The 18773-nt window shown below is 34.2% G+C and overlaps 1 protein-coding gene and 1 long non-coding RNA gene across 2 annotated transcripts in view; one reads left to right on the forward strand and one right to left on the reverse strand.

The window, feature by feature from the left end:
• The window catches only part of LOC126910817 (uncharacterized), a 289873-nt gene that overhangs the window by 56199 nt on the left and 214901 nt on the right, over window positions 1-18773 (reverse strand). The window lies entirely within an intron of this gene.
• LOC118273529 (bcl-2-related ovarian killer protein homolog A-like) overlaps window positions 9962-18773 on the forward strand; it is a 53550-nt gene continuing 44738 nt past the window's right edge. The window contains exon 1 of the mRNA XM_035590545.2: window positions 9962-10354. The gene's annotated coding sequence lies outside the window, so the exon portion shown is untranslated. The remainder of the gene's footprint in view (window positions 10355-18773) is intronic.

An 18773-nucleotide genomic window follows, 5' to 3' on the forward strand; every position in this document is an offset into this window, starting at 1 on the left:
CTACAACCAACTAATTCATTAAACACATTTTCAACCCTAAAACAAAGTGTATAAAGTTAAAAATAAATAAGGAAAACTAATTACAGTTAATGTGCTTACTATACACACAACACTTAAAAGCTTTTGGATGTTCCCTTTCTAAATACAGGGTGTTTGATATCTCTACTGCGCGGTACGTATTGAGATATGAAACACCTTTTATACGGCTTATCTTGCAAGCAATAGATTAAGATGGGATCTTAAAACGAATCCGCGGGCCAAACAGTTTCTAAATGAGCTTAATTACGAGTAGATAACAGGTACTTATTTATACTTTTGTTGTTTATTTAAGAATAAAAAGAGTTGATTTGTTTTAGAAAAAAAATGGTGGCTTTGGATTTTTTGTGCTCGTTTTATTAAAACATAATTATGAACTGTATTACAATAACATTAAAAATATATTTATATAAGCGCACTGTTTAGCATTTTATTTAGTCATTCGTATTTTAAAACTCAATCATGGACGAGTAGTAACAAAAGGTAAAATTTTAAAACAAAAGTCTTATATTTATTTATACATTGTTACAAATTCTGTACCTACATTAAAGATGTTTAAAAAACAATTTGCGAGGGTTGTTAAAACATGAACCAATTTTTTTATTTTTTTTATTTAAGGTGACCAATGTTTATTCTACAATCTACATAATATTAGTTGTAATCAACCGCTTAAGGCTCATGTTGTGTCATGAATGACACGAAAACTAAAATAATTAAAATTATAAGAACTAAAATATTATAGCGTTTTTCGGGAACATTTCGTTTACAGCTTGTATAGTCTGATCTATTCTATTATATAGATTAGCAGGTGATTGAAACCAGGGTCTTGTACGTACGTATGTCCTATATATATAATCTTTATTTCCCCAAACCTATAGCTCTTAGAATATATTATTATAGTACTGCAATGTGGAAACATATACAAAAGCGCTTTACAGGCACAAAGCACTACATCAATGAAACCCACATCTAGGCTCACTCAGTACCGCTACCATGAGTTTAAAGCGATATTATTTTTACCCTAACAATACAAGGAGGTTTCTATCTCTGGAACCCTAACCACCGGTAGCTTGGATTATGCTCCCGCTAATGGTCGGCTCCTATTTATATATTTTCAAATATTATTTTATTTTGTATTTTGTAAGTAGTATTTAAAAATGTAATTTTAGAGGATTTTGAATATAATAATTATTTCATTCTGCTTTTATATTTTTTTAGCATGCGGTGTGCAACACCACCCTTTCGCCCATAATTTGCATGCATGCATTTCGGCAAAGTAACGCCTGACTCTATTCTAGATATTATTTTTCTCAATACTCGATAGTGACGACGTAATTTTTTTATACGGTAAATCTTACAGCGCCTCTAGCGGTCACTAACAGAACTAATATGTATTAAGAAAAAATTGCGTCGTAGCAATCAATTATCGGAAAATACTAAACTCATGGTAGAGGTACTAATGCCGCTACTGACCACACGGATAATTACGTTGCAAATCCGTTTTAGCAATGTCTGGGGGATTTTGGGGATTAAACAAATCAAACACATACTCGTAGTCAGCGGGAAAACTTACTTGTTATTCTTGTTGCTACTACAGTGTGGAATGTTCAAATTTTAGTGGAATGGTAATATAAAGAGGTAATGTTTTAATAATTTATTAATTTATCTTGCAATTGATTTGTATTATAATGATAATTATTGAATTGATTAAAAAGAAACAAAGAGAATTTTAATTGATTTAAGACAGGCTATGTATAGTAACCTAACCAAATAAGGCCTATGCCCCAATAAAGCCTATTTTGAAAATTTCCCTCTTCCCGATGTCAAATGGTCGCCAAAGTTTGTAGAAGTGTGCATGCACATTACTTAACTAATTTGAGCACAGCAAGCAACCCGTGCCGCGATTATGTTGGAACCTACAGACGAAAACAATCACGACGTGGAGCGCACTTTAGTTTTTATAAAATTCGAGTAGCGTAAACTGTTAGTATTTTTATATTTATCAGTTTACGACGTGCCGTGTTTTTCCTGTATGACAATTATACATTTAGCCATCTCCTCACATTAGTGAAATACCTATAATATCGGTGTATTTCATATAATCGTTGTTTTGTTTACCTATGTGCCATGTCCTAATAAAGCCTACAAAAAAACGTGTAGGCCTTATTACGGCATAGTTGTTTTTCAGTAATTTCATAGAAAACGGATCACCAGCTTCTGTCAAAAAGAAAGCCAATGGATTTGGCAAAAGATGGAAAACGCTGTTAAAATGGTAGAAAGGGGTAAACGGGGTGAATAGATACAGAAAAGGGGTGAATGGATATCGGGAAATTCTTCATAGTATCTATTCACCCTTCGAATTTTATGCACCCTGTTTTACCCGGTAGGCTGCTGCAGCCAGATATAACTTCCAAAGAAGTACGCATCATCTAAAGAGTGGTTTCCACTACACGAAAGCTAGGTCGGTCGCTAAATTGGCTACAGAACAAGAAGTTATTCTCATTCGTTTGACTGATGCTGGGGTACCGATGACTTCAAAGATGTTACTTGGGTATTACATGATGAGAAACTCGTTTAGCCTGATGTATAATGACCAAAATTAATTAATAAGATCTCATTACATTTATTATAAGCATTGACAAAGTTTTGTTATAATTAAGAAGTTGAATACTTACTAGTTTTATATTGAGGCCTTATTAAGACATAGGGTTCCCAATAAAGCCAAAGTGACACTTTAGTTATTTGTGTTTACAAAATTGTAAGTTTTGTTTCTAAAGCCATTTTGATTCCATTATTACAAAGTTTAATAAATAAATATAAGATTTTGAAATTATCAGCCCATTGTCATTTTAAACCTACGAGCTAGGCGGTAATAAAAATAAGGTAGGCCTTATTTGGTTAGCTTACCTTATGTACGTTTGTATGTAAAAAGAAACAAATAATTTAAAACATCGAAAAATAATAACTATATTAATAAGATCTTACAAATACACCCAGTAAAAGTCCCTAGCCTACTCACTACTCAGAAAGTAAATTAAAAACAAATATACCCATAAAACGTAAAGTTATTCATAAAACCATTTTATTACAGTAATATTAGACGACTAGGTCCAAAACCGATAGCCTGGATACAGTCGCAAAGAAATTCTTTACTACCGACAATGAAAAAGGTCCTATCTAAAAAAACCTACGATTTTTATATTCATCTCACGTTTTGGGGCCCTATAAACATGCCCAATATGTCGAATACGGCGTGGTATAATAAATAACTGAAAGTAATTAGGTTTTTCATAATATTAACTTTTTGAAAAACATGTAAAAGCAGGCCTGCGTATAATGATCCAAAGTTGTGAACTTGATCCGGGGCTGCGGACTTGATCCGGAGCTGCGAACTACCTAGCGGATTTACAGCAGGAGCAGGAACGGTGTGATTTTTAGTCAGGTAAAGTCTGACACTCCCTCTTGCCTTGCCCAAGGCGGGAGAAGTAATTGGATGATTTTCCACCCTTAAATAAAAGTCCTGCTTATAAACCTGTATTGGAGAAACTAGCCGATAACTTCGCCGGCGGCAACTTTCGGGATACAGACTCGAACTAATAAAACCGAACTGTATGAATCCTAGTTTTCTTGAGTACATAGTGCTACCAATAATTTGGTTTGGATGTTTCTTAATCATATCTATGTGAGAGTAGAAAACTTTTTATTACTTTATGTCTAGCGCATATCATTAGTACTTCTTGAGGTACGAGTTGTAAGAAACTAACTATACGAAATGGGAGATTATTTCTATAGTGATAGCGATTCTCAGTTATCAAACTTGCGAACAATTATAATGTACCTATATATAACGAAATCCTCAAAGCTATACTTACCGCCGTACTCAGAGTTCTTTAATGGTAACTAATCCAGTACTTAGCAATTGAATATATAGCAGAAACCGTTTACACAAACCTATGTCCAAAACTAAACTAATAATAGCTATGCAACAAAAAATAAACTAAACATTCCGTAAAGTCATTCATTTCTAGTTTGATACAAACGTTGTGGCCACATACATATACTTTGCAGTTATATGCGTTCACTACGGCCGTATCGCTTGCAAAGATCCCTTTAGGCAGCCAACGGAAAACACAATTTATGTTCGCTACAGGCCTCGAGAGCTCGAACCACGTACTCTGGCTCACTCATCAATAAAATTCGAATACCACCACTTGCATACATGATGGGATCCATACTTATTGTTGTTTCCTCCTCGTAACGCGTCAAAATAGATATGACTACATCATATACCTAAATAACGTTTCTATATTTAATGGCATTAACTCATAAAATTAATACAATAGTGCATGACATGACACATGACATATAACGACACAATGCATTTGCAAAGTATCGTCAGTTTAGCTCCCACGTAAATAACATAAAATTTTAGTTTTACTTCTAGTAATACATAATGCAAATATTAACTAAAACAAAGACTCTGGCCTTGAAAAAATAAATGAATATTAATAAGAAAGAAAATGCTCTCTGTGAAGCCTGGATTACGTAGCTTTTAATCCAAGCTAGAAATATCTACAGAATTGATGAATTTCGTAATGTTTTGAGATTAGCCCCCACATTATTTGGGCAGTAACAAACTTATTATTTTAATAGATAACCGGTGGGATCCAACTTTTAAACAATGAACTACTTATTGGAACCTAAAACAAGATCATTCGGTCGATACGAAACTTTAAACTAATCCTCTATTGTCGATGGTAGAGCTCCGGTCGTTAAGTCGAACTTCTAAAGCAGTCAGTAGAATGTTACAAATCCTAAAATAAACTTTTAGTACAGACCTAATTTTCTACTTAGTCGCTACTTCACAGACGTGTGTGCATGACCAGATGCACGAATGTGACTAAAGCTAAAGTAGTATGAAAGAATTGTAGCAGGTGGCGCTCTACAGTTCCTATTAGTCCTAAGGAAGGAAAATTGCACTTGTTTACAGTTAAGTACCTACATAACATATTTTGAATGATTTTCTACTTAACACTACTATATAGACGTCATCACTGCTATAAACTATTGCCATGAAACTCGCGCTATGTGCATTGAACCTGTGCCTAACGCGGTGATATTTATGACGTCATGTCCCCAGTTCCATGTTATAGGGAGGGTTTATTCATAAAGGAAATATGTTCCTGTATGGGAACACTTATGTCAGCGATAGCAGCGAAGCTTGTAATTGTTTGATAGTTTGATAAAGGCACGGTCGGTAGCGGGACTTGCACTATACGAATATCGCTGTAACGTGACATGGAAAAGATTGATGATAGTTATTAATTTGCTTTGTATTTTACATTTGCATGAACTGATGTGGGTTGCAAATCCATATTAAATATTATTATTAACTTATTCGCTGACTATTGGTAACAATTTAACTGAACCAAGTTAAATATTCCAGTCATGAACTCGATCTAAATATTGGACAATTGGTATTGAAAATTATGGTTTTTACAGGATTTTGGCAACCACTACAATCTCGGACACGGACCGAAACGGACTCAGCTAAGCTATCTTTTCTCTTTATATAAAAAGATGCGTGCTATGGATGACTTGAGCTGCACATCTTCCTCGCACGCTACATAGCTTAGTATCAGTGGAAACGGTCACATAGTTTCACAGCTTAGCAATTACAACTTCGTGGTAAAGTTACATAGCATTTAACATGATACTCGTATAGTTTATGAGACAAACAAATATATTATACCAGAGGGTGTGCTACTAATAGGTACCTACACATCGGGGTAAGACTACTACAGCCTAGGCAACTAAGCATGTTATATTAACTTTGTCGTAATAACTATAAAACAAAAGCGTGTCCTAGGCATTAAAACGAGGTACTTTGTAAACAAATCTTACATAACCACATAAACTTCAGACTTACTCCGTAGATAACGACTTACATACTGACATAACTATTCTTATTCCATTGTTATACATTTTAAAAATAAAATGAAACTCACAATACAGTACAAAGTAAGTCGTAACAAGGTAAATACACGAAATAACTAGAAGATTCTCATTCGTGGTAGTAAAAGTTTATCTTGCATTGTAGAAAATGTTCCAACAAAATTCTTCGTACGGAGACTACATGGTAATAAGCCTGCCTCCTAATCTGTTCCGTCATTATGAAGTCCTTGTGTTTACATATTTTGTTTCCTTAATTATGAAAAAAGCATTTGTTAATATTGTAAACAGAGTTAGTGACAACAAAGCTGCGTGCTTTACATGTTAATTGGATGATGAAAATTTTAAGTGTGGACGGCACGAATGGGCCGTTTCGACCGAAGTAATACTACGGCCTTACAGAAAACTATCGTGAAACAACGCTTGCGTTGTGTGAGTGATGTTACCGAAGGCCAATTACCCCCCATCCTAATCATCCCCATCCCCAATAACCCCTAAATTCCTAACCCTCAAAAGACCGGCAACGCAATTATAACACCTTTAGTGTTCTGTGATTGCTTACCTTCAGGTAATCTGTCTGCTCGTTTACTGGCTTACAACATAAAAAAGAAAATGGTTGAAAATGCTTCTAGCTGATAATATTAATATTTATTAAAAAAAAAAAAAATATATACCTAGTGGATACTATTGTTGTGTCTAAGTCCATTGATTTTTTTTTTATACATAATACAAGGAAGTTGTTAGTTATGAATTTGAAATTATCATTATATTTACAAAATGTCCACTATAATTTTGAGTCAGGAAATATGAATGACGTACCCCTACAGAGTTTGCCTCGTATTTATTTTCCTAATATTCATCACTGATACTTAACTTCAAATTCACATGTCTCATTCGTGTAATATTTGCTCAAGAGATAACTAAGACAAACTTTGGAAAAATAGAAACCAATTAATACTCACCTTCGAAGACCGACAAAAAATTTGAGGTCAAATAAAACGATTAAAAAAAATAAACACATCGACCACACCTCTTCATATTAAAATAATAAGTAATAAAACACGCGGTAGGTCACCGTTAAAATATGGTGCAATTGAAACTGAGTGCCACATTATAATCTGTGGTACGGGTAGCCAGTACCGCTATACCTACGAAGTATACGAATACCATCGAGCAGGCAATATTCCCAAAGGATCGTACGTTATGGCAACGTCCATTAATCACACTACACAACTATAGCAAGCACATACCAATAACATAATTGCGAAAGTGTTTGTCAGTCCATATTTTACAAAGAAAATAAATTTGGATTAAATCTCTAATAGGTACCGGTTTATTACTAGTCATAGGTGTGATTTTGTGAATATTTGTATGATTTGTATTAAATTTATGGAAAAACATTAAGATGAGTCAGATGACATAAACAGGATATTTGGTATGGAAATTCGGCATGAGAAATTATGATGAGATGAGTGTCATTCTGTGACTCATAATTTCTAATGATATTCATAATTTCTCATTTATTTCGTTCCGGAACCTAAGGCAGTTTATTTTACCTATACCAAGAACATTATATTATAATTTTCCAAGTACTTTTCTAGTAGACCTACTAGAAGCTATAACGATACCTTTAGTACGAGTTTACTTTACGTTTAAAGTAATCGAAACGAGAGCGCGTTCTTCGGTCTGATTGGTTGTTTTATTCGAGCCGACCAATCAGATTGCCGAACGTGCTCTCGTTTCGATTACTTTCAACATATATCAAACGAAGCAAACTCATACTAAGGGTACATGTGACCACAGATAGAAGATTTAGAACAGAAATAGCTACTGATTAAAGTTTCACTAACTCGTAAAAAAACACTTACTTACTTGAATTCATGTAATATTAATTTACCTTTACTATAAATTATTTATTATTCTATTCTTACTTTCGTTCGTTCATCGTTTCGATCGTTCGAAGTATGTAATTTAATTGCCCAATTTCTCCACGAACGCCGCGAGCATAAGCTAGCGAACGCGTACTCCAAAACTTTTGCTAACTATGAATTTTCTAAATATACGGCCGGTATCGGGAGGGAGGGTAATTGATGCAATTTTCGTGGAAAAGGTAAGTAAAGTAGTCTTATAATTTGCCAAGAAATATGTTCTGTGTTGTAAACTTACTTTTACAGAACTTTAGTCTTAATTTACTTTACAAGTTGTTCTCTCGATTTTTTACTTAATGGTCCATATAGTGCATGCTTATGTATATTTACCTATATAACTTAATTTGTTTTCATAGTTAGGTACTTATATGGAGTCACTGTCACGCTCACTTTTTTTCTGTCATTTTACCTGTAAGTATATCAATTTTCATCAAAATCTGTTAAGTAGTTTCGGCGTAATTGACGGACAAACATGCAAACAAACTTTCACATTAATAATACATATAAGTGTGATTAAGCAATTATTAATAGCACATAAATCAATCATTTTGGACAGGATATTGCTTCAATCATTCTTTGATAACAATCTTATCCCCGTATAGCATCAGTAGGTACAGCATCAGCATAACAATTACAAACCAAGTTCCATATTTATCTAATTAGCATTCCAAAGAAGTGAATGACACGAATGACACGTGTCCTTTACAAAACATCCTTCAAAAACTATAACGGGTTTATTACAAGGAAAACAATAATGAATAATGCAAACACAGTATTTTCCTCTCCCTCGTCAATTTTAATAAAACAATCATTAATTGCCATTTCTGTGGATTCTCAGTAAATCATATCATTTCCGTTGTGTCGGTTGATTGTTTACTTACTTTCACGATATGGGTAGTTAGCCCATTATCAAACTTCCTGTACCTACCCTTAGTACGAGTTTGGTTTACGTTTAATAAAACGAAACGAAACCGCGTTCGGCGCTCTGATTGGCCGGCACGCGATCTCTTTTCGATCTCATTAACACTTTAAACGCTACGGGGGTCATCGGTGATCGACGTTAGCAGAGGATTTGCTTGCAACAGTGTTCTATTGGCAGTCAAAGACTTCAACGTAAAGCAAACTCATACTAAGGTTACAGGAAGTTTGATAATGAGCGTAAAAACTGTATAGATATCATGCTTATTACTTTTGATAGGTTGCAATTTGTAGCATGCAATGGTTGACATTCATCTAGATACTGACATTCAGACTGATCCGGAGCTGCAGACTGCTTTAGAGGGTTTACCGGGGCTCCAGCTCAAAAAGCAAGAGTAGGAACGCGGTGGTTTTTAGTCAATAAAAGTCTGACACTCCCTCTCGCCTCGCCCAAGGCGGGAGAAGGCATTGAATGATTTTCTCCCCTCAAAACAAAACTAGATATGATTAAGGCTTGGCTATTGCCAGATAGGTATTCAGTAGGCAAAATAAGTAATTATCATTAAAGCTTATTACCAAACACTGACACTCTTTCCTAGATTGTACGCCTTGACCATGACCTATAATGACAATGCATTGGAGATTTAGATGAAAAGTATTATAATACATAAATGCATAATATCAATCAGGGATCCAAGTACCCAACACTATACGTGACACTACTTTATAGGCATATTTTTAAAGGAATTGACAATTTACTTTGATACAATAAATTGACTGGGCAGGTAATCTTTTAAATAGTAATTATGAACAATAAACAGAAGGTGTGATTAGCATAAATTATACCTAAAGATTTGTTTATAAAGTTATTATAAACAGGACCTAGTCTACGTACCTGAATACTCGTATTATTATTAAAGATGACTATATTTGTTTACGCAGAAAAACAGCAAAAAATAAATAAATAATCGCTCGTATATTCCACTACCTGCGTATCAACGGCAAAGCGATTCGTCACACTTAACGCAAAGGTACTTACGTACCTATTCGCTAATATCGCAACAATCAAACATCGATCGAAATCAACGTAACCTTGAGATAATGTAAAACACGCCTGCAAATCGATTATAGTTGAATAGAATCGAATAGGAAACATTGTCGAGATGGCTGCGGCCTGTCGAATCAACAATGCAGCGAGCTGGAAAGATACACACGATGAGAAAAGTGTTCGCAGGTTGTGTACCAACCGGCATTTTTAATGTGTTTAGTTGATAACCGCGAGCCGCGCGCGACGCTCGTGCCTACGCGCATCCCGCGAGACCACCTCCACGCGTTGCATCGTTATCACATACCAGTTTTATACGTGTTTTCTCTGTGTCTTTCCCCAAAAGTGGGTCCACTGACCAAGTTAAGTGCAGCAACACTCTCGATATAACGAGACAGGAATTCAGTTGACGCCGACCGACTCGGAGGAAGCCGGTCCATATCTCACAAGAAACAGTGATTACAATTGACTCAAGGTATATCAAATATCCATCTATTCTTCTAATATGTATATTATGCATTATGTATTGGAGACAAGGGACGAGTGCATCCCTGGAATATGAATGCGGCTAACATTTTAACGATGTATTTATGCGACTACAAAATGCGAATAGCCGTAACAATAACAACACTCCCGATTTCAAAGTCCCAAGATTTATTCATATTTATAACCACAAGCCGTCGCTAAGTGAGTTAGTCAAGCGTATGCGTACCAAGTTTATTTTTTATACATCATTTGTGCCAAGTTTAATGCGAGTTTAGCAACAACGTCATATATACAAAAAGTACATAATACGGCACTCGGCAGGTAGGTCAAACCACAATTTGTACTGCACAAGCCTCTCAACTGACCACCTTTTACAAACGGAAATTGCAACTTGATTTATACCTTGTTTTACTTAATTTTATCATCTAGATTATGACAAATATAGGCATGGTTAAGTTATAGCCTTAGTGTTCCACATATTCAAGATTTCAATCCTATTCCTTCTGCTCTACGGTTCAATTTCGTTAGCATAAACAGAAATGAATCATTTTCGTTGGTAAACAGAATAGGTTGTTTTATTCAAAAGACACTTATCAAGATCGTCTCGAGCCGTTTAAAACTTGAGTGTAGTTTAGAGAAACGTAGTAATGACAAGTCATAAACTTTGGCAATCATGTTTACGCTAATGTTGACTCATTTTACGGGTAAGTAGGTAGGTAGGTATCGAAAACCTTTCTGGAAATGTGCAGTGTACAAGTTAATTAATCCCTTCCGTAATTAGTTATGGTGTAAACAATACAGCAGATAGAGGAAGTTTTGTTCTCGCAACATTCTATTTTCATGTAAATTTTCTCGATCAACAAAGTGCAAACTTCAGTTTCAATTTGCCTTGAGACGGTTATTTAAAACGTTTACACAAAGAGGTCCAACAAAAAGTTCACGGAAAGCCGGCTCAAACCTCATAAGTTCAAAGATTACTTTGTAAGCTGGTTAAAAATTCAACCATAAATTTCCTTTTTTCTATGGCGCTCGGGTAATTTTAGAAACGTGGGATACTTCGGACCAAGTTTGTTTCCGAGAACATTTTTGGACACACACTACACGAGCACGTAAGATATGACCATGTTTTTCGCGATATAAAATGACAAGGTTTTTAATTAACACACGCTGCTATTTATGTTACATACTAAATGTAATAAAAGCAAAACCATTTAGCAAAAATGTAATGAAACCTTAACTAACAAACAACCAGACCATGTTAAAATTATAATTCAAGCAATGTAGTCTCTTTTAGTCATATCATAAAGTACCAAAATGTGTTCATAACTTTGTACAATTTCGATCAGATCTACAAATAGCATAATTTAAATTACATAAATAGGTAGATATTATAACTTTCATGAGGCATACTAAATTAATGCTTATGTTTTTCAGCTTACTCACGTAATTATTTGACGAGGAACTCGACTAGTTTCGAACCAGCGGAATGCTGCTCATGAATATAAGCTTCTAACATGGCTTGAAACTAGTCGAGTTCCTCGTCATTTAATGATGTGAGTAAGCCGTAAAATATAATTATTAATTAACATACGTAGGATTAATAAATGAGCTATTTCTCGCGACATTTTTTAAACAAATACTAACCGACTACTGGGAAACGAAACATTGAATATAAAAATAAACTCATAATATCTATAAATTGGTCCCTACTTGTACTTATTGTCATAGATAAATACACTCCAGCCTGAAGTAAATGTATCGTGTTACATATAATGTCTCCTCATTACTGCGATTAATTTACATCCATATTGAAACCGCAACAAAGCTTCGAAACAACCAATAGGTACACAGCATAGTCAGTGTCTCAGAAACGTTTAATTAATTAGGCTCCTAACATTGTACATTGTCTATACTCGTACTTATCCCAACCAATATTATACTAAAGCCCAATAATATAACATACACAGTAACAATTTCTTTGTTTGTTTGATCTTGTTTATCTCTAGAATCACAAGACCCTTGTTGTTGTAGTTTTGTATTAGGGTACACAAACCTTAGCACTAGTGGAAACGGACTCAGCTGAGCTATGTTTTTTATATAGAAAGACGCGTGCTATGGTAGTGTGCTACGGATGGCTTTCCTACTATCGATACATCGCATCCTCGAGCTGCGCATCTTTCTCATACGGCTACATAGTTTTGTATCAGGAAAAACGGTCACATAGTATTACAGCTTAGCTATTACATCTTCGTAGCATAGTCACATAGTACATCTCTGTGGAAAAGCACCCTTATTATTAGATCATGGACATGGAGGTTATTTCACCTGGTGACTACTTAGTTGCGCAACTAACTGGTTGAATCAATCCTAGTATTTGTTCTGGTGACACTATGGGACCCCACTTGTACGTTGTGCTACGTTGCATCGTTACAGCATCTTTTCCATAATATTTTTTGTGATGGGTCCATTATTACACCATGCCATTGTCGCGGCAAAGCAGCGCATCGGGCAATGGTTGCGCGATAGATAGGACAGTGAATTGAGGAGTTTCCTCCACTTGTGATAACAAACGATATCTAATTTTTATTGCAAAATATAGGTAGGTAGTTTACATTTACTAATTAGGTAAGTGTCTTATATAAAAAAGTGTAAATTCTAAAGCTATTTGCACATTTAAGTTTTTATAACAAAAAAAGTCTTATACATTATTTTTTCTTTAACTCGACCTGAGTATCACAAAAAAGTCGTGATGATCACATTAAATGTGACAGGTCGACACTTCCGACGGCTCATTCAAAGCCATTTAGTATTCATGTGGTAAACATGTTTATTAGTAGTTGTCACATTACGATTGTCGCGAACTACATTTTAGCATTTTTTTTTTTTTATACTATATGACGTTTAAATAAAGATGGTTGAACTGCATGTGTTTTTGTGTGATATGAAAGAGAAGACAGTTATTTAAATGGATTTTACGATGACCTCCAATGACTTGGGATAAAAGCAGGAAAAAGTTAAAGAACTTTTAAGTGTGGGGGAGCCATACTTCGGCATGAATGGGCCGGCTCGACCGGAGTACCACGGCCTCACAGAAAACCGACGTGAAACAACGTTTGCGTTCTGTTTCGTCGTTTGTCTGAGGTTACCGGGGACCCAACTACCCTTAAATTCCTAACCCCCAAGTGGCTGCCAACGCGCTTGTTACTCCTCTGGTGTTTCGGGTGTCTAAGGGCGGCAACTATTGTTTACCATCAGGTGATCCCTCTGTTAGTTTACCGGCTTATACGATAAAAAAGAAGTTTATTGTAATACTTGTAGCTTATATTTTTACCATTGCCAAAAAAGAATATGACATAATGAAGTTATTTGCCCTACAGCGGAATATAGTGGTTTCCGAAATGTGGTGCTATTTCACATGATATATTGACGTTATTAAACTTGTAGTAAGAACTACCTAACTACCATTATGTCCTAAAATATCTGAGATTTTTATTTTTTGCGATTGCCTAGTTCCTTTAGGCAATATATTTCCGAAATAGGGGTTATAAAATCTAGATTTACTAGCCAACAAAGTTCAAAACGTGGTTTGTTATGGCGGCTTTAGAATTTTACGAACAATTTCAAACTTGTTGAATGTTATTAATTACGAGTTCGTGTCCAACATGATTCTCTAAAATTTTTAATTTATCAATATTAAATAGAATAGAATAATATATAAATATGTAATTCCCTAAGGCCAAAAGGACAAAAAATCACATTAATTTTGTAAAAACAAACGTTTGCGTAAACTTAAATTAATATGTTTTAAAAAAATTTTTGAACATGTTTTTTATCCGATTTTTGTGCTGATCGAATGAAAAAGGAATTATGTTAAAACCTTCTTTGTCTTATTGACTATAGTTAAGACTTCTTCAAGTTGTAAGTTTATTTTTTATTCTATTTATATTAGTTTTCGACGGACTCTTGGTACAAGCCCTTGTCGTACATATTTTTTAATTATAAATCTAATTAATATTCATACTACCTACACACATGAGCTGCGGATAACGTAAAAGGTTACCGGGGCTCCGGCTCAAAGCAGGAGAAGGAACGGGGTGGTTTTTAGTCAGTAAGACAAAACCTACACATGCATACTTAAATAAACCACAACTATAATTATTACTACAAAAATACTAATGGTCCGCAGAAGACAGAAATGTTCCACGAAATAAATATCACGGCTAAAGCTCGAAGCACACTTATAACAAAGGAGATTACTAAGAAAAACAATTAACTGATTTCAATAATCCAAAAGTCAATATTTTTATGAGTGAACGCGTAAATCAGAGTGTGATGACATAATGTGTGGACCATGTAAAAAAATAATAATTATAGTAATAGTGTTCCCTAACATAAAAATAATTAAAGGTGGTCCTTGACCAGAAAAAGGTTGGGAGTGTTCCTTAAATAAAGAAACAATTTCTTTTGGAACTCCAGTAGTGGACTGTTGCGGCCTACTAAAGATAATGATTAGCTATAATAGGAACTGCGGTGTATGTACTAGCGCCTGAATTAGTAACAAGATCCATAAAAATAGCCTTTAATTTGGAGAGGCCCATTGTCTTAAAAAGGAATATTAAAAAGAAACTAAATCTATTAAGTTCTTAGTACAAGGCCGTGCCATTTAAAATTCCTCCTATTTCTACCGACTTTAACTAAAATTATTTTTGAGGGAGGTAATTTAATTTTCCTTTTAGGTAACAGGCGTTAACTTTTTCCATACTTTTTAGTAGACTCAGATCTTTATTTAGAGTTTCTCGTTTCATTCGTCCGTTCGCTTCGGCATTGAGTCCGCAATAGTAACAACATATTTGTACTACAAAAAGTGTTTTAAATATAAAGCGTTAAAGTGTTTTATATTTCTTTTTGAGTTATAGTAAGTTGTACATATTTATTTATTACTTACATATTTAAATAAATAACCGTTTCAGTTATTTCTGTGTGTATACCATAAATATGCTTCCACCGTTTTAATTTATATCTACACCAAGTTTAACTAACACCTTTGTCATAAACCTAAGTATAAACAAACGAGGAAAATATTAATGTAATTAGCCAAAATACCTTGAAATAAGTGACGAAAATAATTTCGTTATTAATAGGCATTACGAAGAATTCTACTAATAACTCAAGTTGTGAAAGCTCTACTTAAATTTTCTACCAGTTTCGCTTATCTTTGTTCTTGTAATTTGTTATATTAAATGTAATAAAGGACCAAACATCTACTTTAATAAACATTCTGACCAACGAACCGATAGCAATTCGTAATGTTTTTGATTTGTTGTTCCTATACGTAGTACCTATTTTTTGAGCATGGAAAATCATCCAATGTCTTCTCCTAACTTGGATGAGGCGAGAGGGAGTATAAAACTCTTATTGACCCTGTTCCTACTCCTGCTCCAAGCTGGAGCCCCGGAAAACCGTTAAGTTGTCCGCAGTCCGAATATCGGGAGCAGGTACGTACCTAGTACAAAATGATGATAATTAATTCACCAAATAGGAAAGAAGTTATTTCCTGGGCACGTGTATAAAACTGGGCGTAATTCCAGTTATTGGTAGACTGTGTACGCTACTAGACTCGAATAAACCGTCATTAATTTTAGTAAACGTCAGCTAAAATGTCCCTAACTTAGGACATTGCTGTGAAAATGTATTTATAGAATCGAAATTAAGATTTACTAACAGCCATTTGTTTTCTGTACAAATAGTGAAATAGGTATTTAATTTGAAACTCTACCGTTTATAAATACAAATCCAGTTAAGTGGAAATGGGAGCTAAATTAATTTTATTGTTATATTCGAAGTGTAAACTATTGTTTCATAAATTTGTTGCTTAGCTCCGATAAGCGAATTAAATTCAAAAGTTATGTTTATTTCTTTAAACAGAGAGGAGTGGAAGGAGGGTAGAGAGGCCTTTGCCCTACAGTGGGACGATCATGGCTGAAATCTAAATCAGTTGTTTCTAAAATCAAGGCTACTGAAATTGGAAAATTATAAGCAGATCAATTAACAAAAAAAGTTATAAACATTTACAAATCTATGACGTTACTGGTGGTATTATTATTTACAAACACTAGCGACTTAATCGCCAGTTTTAGCACGTAACAAATTTGGTACTCATGGAAATATTTTGTAATGAATTCATCATGTTATAGGCAAGTTTACTCAGTACGTCTTGCAGTTCATAATGCTAGTACCAGATATGAGCGCGCTTGTTTCTTCACATAAGTGTTTACATTATGAGGCACGAACATTTGATGCTATTTTGCCTGTGCAAAACAATGTGAACAATCAAGTGCGCACATGTCTGGCGCTAGCATAAGAATTAGACGTAGTGTCGATGTCGTTTAATGTTAAGTTACTCGTTTTAAGAACCATATCTTGTATAAATATTTGCAATATTTAATTAACTTTAAACACAGAATGTCTACAACTAGTTAACTGTAGAAACAAAGAAAATTTCTCTTGTGTTAGTTTCTACCGATCCTGAAGAAAGGCTGAAACAAAAATTTTATTATATTTCCTGAAAGGTAAACTATCCGGTCGAGAAAGATATTTAAATCGGCGCCTTATTTATGAAGCCTAAAGCCTCGCCTCTACCAGGAACATTTAAAACTGTTCTTTGTCGTACAGTCAACAATGTCGCGGCGATGTTGTCCTTCATTGACCGATGTCTCCGGGGACACATGTCGCTCGATAAATGTTCCTAGTAGGGACAAGAATTAAAGCAACAAACAAATTATCAAATCTTTCCTCTTCAAAATATTAGTATACGGTAGTTAATAGTGATAACGATTTATCTTCGTTTGTACAAAATCTTTAGATTAATCTCAAATCTCAAACTTAGTAAGATCTGAAGTCAGTATCAGAGAATAGTCTGAAACTATTTGAGATGTTTTAAACTACCCGTTGTTCCTTAGAACAAGATTGTTTGTTTGTATGTTTATGACAAACTTAATGCAGTATAAATTGAAATTAATGCAGTATGAACTGGAACCTACTCTCTAATTATTATAAAAATGTTATATTCTACAATATTTATAATGATTATTATTCTGAGAAATTAATAAAGACTAATAAATCTTTGAACAAACAAGGCTAAGCACGTCTCATTGCTAATCATCTGTATTTTAATACATTTTTTATCGCAATTTAATAAAAGAAAAATAATCTTAATAAAATGTTTACAAACTTAATACTTAATTCCATTAAAACGTTAGCCGTACAAAAAACAAATGCAAACAACATTCAAATAAAGAATCACTTTTGTTTCTTTTTCGTTAATCTGAGACTGAATGAAAAAAAAACAAAAAAGTAACATATAAAATATGTAACAAAACCTTCTTGCGTTTAATTAAATTCTTAGCCAAAATCAGGTTATCATAATGGCTGAATCAGAATATACAAAGTAATCATTGTTTACCAAGATATTAAAAATGTTTGGAGAAGTTTTCATTTCTGTTGAGGTTATGTATCTTCATATAAAGTGATATACCTGCTTCTTTTATATTAGGTACTTATGTACAAACTGATTTTCGAACAAAATTCTGGTTGTAATCTCTGTGAAGTATCACTTGGTAAAATATCGGATGTCGCAAACAATAATTCGTCTTTTGATTCGAGTTTATTGAATGGGATTAGCTAAAGAACCCCTTTTCCTCGTTCCTACCTTTAAAAGAAGATTAACAGCGTGAAGCCAAACAATGGTGTGTTGGTATTCATTTCGTCTTAGATATTTATCACTAGTAAGGACACTTGGCTTCGCTCTTGTCAGATTTAGAATGTCACACAGATGGTACTCACATATACATAAATTCACAAGTTTGTAAAGACCTTGGGCAGAATCTGCAGAATACTACGCATTCATGTGCATCACATACATGCATTCACCTAGCCTTTATCTCTGACTCAAACTATTAAAGTCTGTAAGTAAATGCTCTCTAAATTCAAATATCATCATAATTAGTCCAGCAGTTTGGTCAGAATAGCGAACCAAACAAACAGATTTACGTTCGCAATATACCTTCTTAAGTACGGATCAAGTAAGTACCCAGCCAATCAGCTAATCCGCTGTAAGCAGCTATGCTTAAATAATTTATTTTGCATACTTTGTGTGAGATATCCATTCCTTTGTAAGACTTACTCAGCTCTAATTGCAACATGTTTTGTAAGATTCCTTTTGTTAGCTGATAAGTAAATCTTTCTTTCTTCTACGTAAATGGTCTTCCTGGCTGCCGAATAAATTTACATTTTGGGCAAATTTGTATTGGCGGTTGAGCACGGTAATGTTATACCGTGGTTCTAGCGTTAGCGTGTATAAGTTAGATATGCTACGAATAAAGATTTATGTACTGAATAAAGCGATAAGT

Source organism: Spodoptera frugiperda, chromosome 1 (genome assembly GCF_023101765.2).
Source record: "Spodoptera frugiperda isolate SF20-4 chromosome 1, AGI-APGP_CSIRO_Sfru_2.0, whole genome shotgun sequence".
NCBI classification, from domain to species: Eukaryota; Metazoa; Arthropoda; class Insecta; order Lepidoptera; family Noctuidae; genus Spodoptera; species Spodoptera frugiperda.